Raw genomic sequence first — 6,982 nt, forward strand, 5'->3', positions numbered from 1 at the left:
AACTCTGTCTCTACTAAAAATACAAAAAATTAGCTGGACGTGATGGCGCATGCCTGTAGTCCCAGCTACTCGGGAGGCTGAGGCAGGAGGATCACTTGAACCCAGGAGGTGGAAGTTGCAGTGAGCTGAGATCGCACCACTGCACTCCAGTCCGGTGACACAGCAAGACTTCATCTCAAAACAAAACAAAACAGAAAACACAAAATCCAAAGGGCTGACCAGGCTATCGGGAAGACAGCGGGAGTCCCAGGCAGAAGGAACAGGATGTGCAAAGGTTGGGCTCACTTTCTGGGGTGAGAGAGAATCTGCAAAGAGAATGACTGGGAGGGTAGAAGTGAGATAGGAGAGGGTGGCCTGGCTCACTGGGCTCAGTGCTGGCTAGCTGTGCTCAAGTCTGCTCTTGTCCTAAAGACCCCAGGGGCCACTGGAGTGTTTTATACACAGGAGAGGCAGCCAGACTTGCTGTTTGGAAAAATCACTCTGGGGAAGGCATTTGTGGAGGACAGGAGGAGGCAGGCAGGCCAGTGGGAGGCTGCTGCAAGGACACACTCATTGCATTTAATCCCTCACGGTAACACTTTCATTTTAGAGAGGAGGACATTGAGGCACAGAGAGGGGAAGTCACTTGCTCAAGGTCACAGAGCTGGGATTAGAAACTGATCTGTCTGCTACTTGGCTTTGCATGTACCCAGGATCTCCCAAGAGGAAACACTTTGCTGGAAGTGGCGGCCTCGGTCCCAGGCAATTCGTGTGTCTCTGAGCAGGCTGCTGCCTCTGTCTGAGCCTCGCTGGACTCATCTAAGGATGAGGTGCACTGTGCCTCTTGGCTGAGGTCACTTGGCTGTTTTGACAGCCCAGGACCAATGGTAGGGAAAGGGTTTTATAAGCTGTAAAGTGCTGTGTTCCCTTTGTGTTTGCTCTCCTTCCCGCAGGAGCCATGCTGGGGAGTGTCGCATCTGCCTGATCGGTGGCTTCTCCGCATCCCCCAGTGGGACACCCTGCAGCTTGAGGATGACTGCCCTCTGGGTGTCCCAGCCAAACCTCCACCTGATCCGGCAGAGGGTGAAGCCCCTATCTTTGCACAAGAAAGCAGTTACTGAGACAAGGACTTGGGGACTTGCGGAGGGGATTCCAGAAAAAAGCAACAAGGGAGCAGAGAAAGTGAGCCAGGGAAGGAGGGAGAGCCAGGAAAGGGGTGATTTGGGGGATGACTCTGTGGGCACCCGGGACCATGTTCCTCTGGAGACCTTCCCAGAAACCAAATACAGTATGCCTTAGGGTGGTCCCCTCCAAAGGACAGGAGGCTAGGCCTTTTATCCAGGATCCCAGCTCCCCATGCACAGGTGGCATCCTACAGAGCCAGGCTGCACCTGCACAGGCTGAGGGGCTCCTTCAAGACCCAAGACAGACAACATGGCTGTGCCAGGGCTCAGTGGGGTGCCAGCACCATGCCCCAGTCTGTGCACACAGCTGCCCCTAAATCAGAATGAGGGCCAAGGGCCTGTGACGCAGGACACAGGAAGCACCTACTTCACTGGGCAGGTCCACCTTCCCTTCCAGCCTTCCTTTCATGCCCCATGCCACCTCCAAACTCTGTTCCCCAAGTTTCCCCATCTCAGCTGGAGGGCGGGGAACAACCACTGGGGGAGAAATCACACTAATGAAGGAAAACTTCAAAAACCAGATGCCAGAAAAGTGTGTGGCCAGAGTGGAGGGGCAATGAGTTAAAACTCCTCCATGACGGGCTAACCTGTGTCCCCCTGAAATTCACATGATGAGGTCCTAACCTCCAGGACCTCAGAATGGGACTGTATTCGGAGATAATTCAGGGGAAATGGGGTCAACAGGGTGGGCCTTAATCCAATATGACAGTCCTCATAAGAGAAGACTAGGCCACAGACAGAGAGAGACGCCAGGCCTGTGTTCACACAGAGCAAAGACCCCTCGGGGGCGCAGCGAGAACGTGGTCCCCTCCAAACCTGCCAACACTTTCATCTTGGACTTCCAGCCTCCGGGTCTGCCAAACACCACATTTCTGTTGTTTAAGCACCCAGACTGGAGTGTTTTGTCATGGCAGCCCTGTGACACTGACACACCCTCCTACCGGAATGGGTGGGGCAAGTCAATGAGGGTGTGTTCTCATCATTCACCGTGGCCTCCGTGGGTGGGCTCTCCACGTACCTTCTCATGCATCCCTGATGTGCTTTGGATCTGTGTCTCCGCCCAAATTTCATGTTGAAATGCAATCCTCAACGCTGGAGGTGGGGCCAGAGGAGGTGACTGGACCGTGGGGGCAGAGCCTTCATGAATGGTTTAGCACCATCCCTGTAGTGCTATTCTCACAATAGTTCTCTTGCAAGCTCTGGTTGTTTTAAAAGTGTGTGGTGGCCAGGCGCAGTGGCTCACGCCTGTAATCCTAGCACTTTGGGAGGCCGAGTCAGGTGGATCACGAGGTCAGGAGATCGAGACCATCCTGGTCAACATGGTGAAACCCCATCTCTACTAAAAATACAAAAATTAGGTGGCATGTGCCTGTAATCCCAGCTACTTGGGAGGCTGAGGCAGGAGAATCGCTTAAACCCGGGAATCAGAGGGTGCAGTGAGCCGAGACATCACTATTGCACTCCAGCTTGGTGACAGAGCAAGGCTCCATCTCAAAAAAAAAAAAAAAAAAAAAAAAAATGTGTGTGGCATCTCCCTCCCCATCTCTCTCAGTCCCTCTCCTGCCATGGAAGACACCTGCTCCTGCTCTGCCTTCTGTCATGAGGAAAAGCTCCCTGTGGCCTCCCCAGAAGCAGATGCTACCATGCTTCCTGTACAGACTGCAGAACCATGAGCCAATTAAACCTCTTTTCTTTATCAATTACCCTGTCTTGGGTATTTCTTTATAGCAGTGGGAGAACAGACTAATACAATCCCCGTCTGCACCCTCCCACCCCCACCCCACCACACACACACAACAGACACACACCACACACACACCAGTCACTGGTTCCCTAAGCCCATTTAGGCCAAGACCGTATTTTTAGTAAATGTCACCTCTTCTGCATCCTGCCATGTATGCCGTTAAAATAAGCAACAGCAGCAGCCGCCTTCATTCACACTCCTACTGCTACATGGTAGGATGAGAACCCAGAGCCATGACAGCTCTTCCTCAAACACCAGGATCATCTGCAGGGTTGCATGATTTAGCCCCCATCCATCTTTCACCCACATCCCATGCCATTCTCCTTATTCACCACACCCAAGCCACATCAGCCTCCTTTCTGTCCCCAAAACAAACTTTTGCATTTTCCACCTCAGAGCCTCTGTGCTTGCTGTCCCCACTCCCTATAATTCTCTTCCGGCAGCTTTTCTCACTACTATTACTTTCTAATCCTTTGGGCCTCAGATAAAAATGTCACCTGCTCAGACTGACCTTTTGTATCAGTTAGCTACTGCCGCATAACAAAACATCTCAAAACTCTGTGGCTTACAAAGAGCAGGCATTTGTATGGCTACAGAGCTTCTGTGGCTGAAGGTTGGATGGGTAGTTCTATTGATCTGGGCTCATCAAATGATTGCTCTGCCTTTGAGGTTAGCTAGCAGATCAGCCCAGTTCTGGTTGATCTAGGTTGGCTTCAACCGGGACAGCTCATCTCTGCTCTATGTGCTTCTCACCCTCCAGCAGGAGAGCCCAGGCTTATACTCAAGGTGGTCACAGGGTTCCAAGTGAGTGAGCAGAAATGTGCAAGGCCAGGCCAGCACAGTGGCTCACACCTGTAATCTTAGCACTTTAGGAGGCCGAGGCAGGAGGATCACTTGAGGCCAGGAATTCAAGATCAGTCTGGGCAAAGTAATGAGATTCCCATCTCTACAAAAAATATAAATTAACAAGTTACCCAGGCATGGTGGCATGTGCCTGTAGTTCCAGTTACCTGAGAGGCTGAGGTGGTAGGATGGCTTGAGCCCAGGAGTTTGGGGCTGCAGTGAGCTATGATTACACCACTGCCCCCCAGCCTGGGTGACAGGGCAAGACTCCGTCTCTAAAAAAAAAAGAAAGAAAGAAATGTGCAAGGCCTCTCTGGCCTCGGGTCAGAGCTGGACCTGTATCACCTGTACCACATCCTATCAGCCAAAGCAGGGGACATGGCCAAGCCCAGGTGCAAGGGATGGAAAATAGATTCCCCTTATAGGTGGCAGAGTCATGTGGCAAAGGGCAGTGGCTACCAGGAGGAGTGAAAGGTTCAGGGCACTTTTGCCATCAACCTTCCCTGACCACTTTATCTAAGAAATACCCTCAGAGAGTGTCACTTTGCCTATTTTATTTCCCTCCTTGCACATGTTCCAATGTATTTTTTTTTTTTTTTGAGACAGAGTCTCACTCTGTTGCCCAGGCTAGGGTGCAGCAGCATGATCTCGTCTCACTGCAGCATCTGCCTCCCCAGTTCAAGCGATTCTCCTGCCTCAGCCTCCCAACTAGCTGAGCATACAGGAGCGCACCACCACACCTGGCTAATTTTTGTATTTTTTAGTAGAAATGGGGCTTCACCATGTTGGCTAGGCTGGTCTTGAACTCCTGACCTCAAGTGATCTGCCCACCTCGGCCTCCCAGAGTGCTGGGATTACAGGCAGGAGCCACCGCACCCGGCCCCAATGCGTCATTATCTTGTTTATTTAGTAGTTAACTCGTTCTTGTGTGTGGCTCCTGAGGGCCTAGACAGAGAGACAAGCACAGTGTCTGGCACATAGGAGTTTCAAAAACACTGCCCTGTCCCCATCTCCACCAGCACAAACATTTCCTCCTATCCCAAGAACAAGCCAGAATAAGCCAGATCCTAGCAAGCTCAGGGTTGAGGGTGCGGAGGGTGCTGGACCAGTTGGGATATTTCCTCTGGAAAGCCGGGGTACAGGGTTCAGCTCAGCCAGGACCACACTGCCCAGCCTAAGAGCTGCGAATCCTGCTCCCCTTTCTGGGGCCCGCTCTGAGGAAGCCGTTTCTTGCCTCATAATTGTATCTGAATGCAAATAGCTCTGCCAGTGTGAATATATTAAAATCTGCGTTGTCAGCAATCACAGTGGAGGGTGGGGAGAGGAGGGGGCCATGCAGAACCCGGAACACAAATGACTGGATGATCACTCCATCCCAAGGAGGCCGGGGGACAGGAAGCTCATTGTGTGCCTGGGTGGGGAGGGGGTGGCTCTTGCTTTGCTCACTAAAAATGCTCACGTTTAAGGCTGAACTCATCCTGGCTGTGGAGCTGAGGCACCAAGAGAAGGAAGAGGGGCCAAGATGGTGCAGGTGGTGCTTTCAAAAGAGGACACCTGCCAGGTGGGGCTGATGTTGGGGGGAAAGGGATAAAAGAGGGTGGGACATTGAACTCCAGGAGGGCACAGTGTGTATAGGGTGCTCACTCACCAACTCATTCACTCAATCATTCTTTCATTCACTCAGCATTTCCTGGGCACCTACTCAAACTTCTGACTGTGCTGAATGCTTTCCTTAACACATCTCCCTGCAGCACCAAAGACCAAGCCTGTGAGGTCCTTTTCTAACTGACATCTGCTTGCCTTGCCTCACCAGTCCCCGCACCAACCTGCCCCCGTCAGCAGCACTGCATTCAAAACTCTGCTATGGTTGCCTCCTTCAGGAAGTCCTCCCTGACTGCCCCCTTGACAATAGCATCATTCCCAATCCCTTACCCTGTTCTGTATTTCTTCATAAACACTGACACCATCATGTATAATTTTTGCTTTTCACCTCAATCTCCCCACTGAAAATGTCAGCTCTGTGCCCATCTTATCCGAAAGCCGGGTCCCAAACACTTGCACCTTGCCTGGCATAGGACAATAAATGTTTGCTGAGTGACTGAATGAGCAGTCAGGATAAGAGGTGACTGTTACTCATCAATGCTGCCCAGCTCATGTTGCTTTTTAAAAGAAGGGGCAATAATGGGACCAACCCCTCGGCTCTGAATCAGGAGGTCGGTGGACACAAGCCCCAGGATGAGATCCAGGGATGGCCCCACCACAAGCCCGAAGGTTATGTGTGAATACGTGTGAACCCATTATGAACCTGGGGACACAATGCCTGATCTCAGGAGCTCACGGGCTGGCGTGGGAGGCAGAAAATGATCCATTGAACAAATACGTGATGTAGTATAAAGCAGTGATTTGTGCAGAGAAGGAAGATGAAGCTGAAAAGCGGGGTAGGTAGTGATCGATGGGGAATCTGGGAAGACTTCTTAGAGGCAGTGTTTAAAGCAGAAACCTGAATGGAGAAGGGGGCAGCCCTGTGAGGACCTGGGGGAAGGACATTCCAGGCAGAGGGAACAGCCAGCACAAAGGGAACACAGCTGGCTTATTCAAGGGACAGCAAAAGTTCCGGGGAGGTGTGAATGAAGCAAATAGGAGGGAGACGGGCAGTAGTTGTGGTAACAGGGGCCGGGTTATGAGGGCCTCGAGATGGGGGTCAACAGAAAGTTCTGAGCAGATGGGGGAGATCCGACACGTGGATTCAAGGCTTCCCTCTGCTTTGTGAAGAGGAAGGACTGAAGGGTCCAGGAGAGAAGTAGGGAGCCAGAGAGGGGACCCCGCAGGTGCCAGGTGAAAGGTGTAGGGAGGGAGTGAGAGCTGGTGGCCTTGAGATGTGGTTTTGTTTTTTTGTTTGTTTGTTTGTTTTGAGCCAGAGGCTCACTCTTGTCGCCCAGGCTGGAATGCAATGATGCGATCTCGGCTCACTGCAGCATCCGCCTCCTGGGTTCAAGCGATTCTCCTGCCTCAGCCTCCCGAGTAGCTGGGATTGCAGGCACCCACCACCATGACCCGCTAATTTTGATTTTTAGTAGAGATGGGGTTTCACCATGTTGGCCAGCCTGATCTCAAACTCTTGACTTCAAGTGATTTGCCTGCCCCGGCCTCCCAAAGTGCGGGGATTACAGGCGTGAGTCACTGACTGCACGGGCTGAGATGTTTTAAAGACGAAGTTTGCCCAGGTCGAGCA

This window comes from Macaca nemestrina, chromosome 15, assembly GCF_043159975.1.
Source record: "Macaca nemestrina isolate mMacNem1 chromosome 15, mMacNem.hap1, whole genome shotgun sequence".
Taxonomy (NCBI): Eukaryota; Metazoa; Chordata; class Mammalia; order Primates; family Cercopithecidae; genus Macaca; species Macaca nemestrina.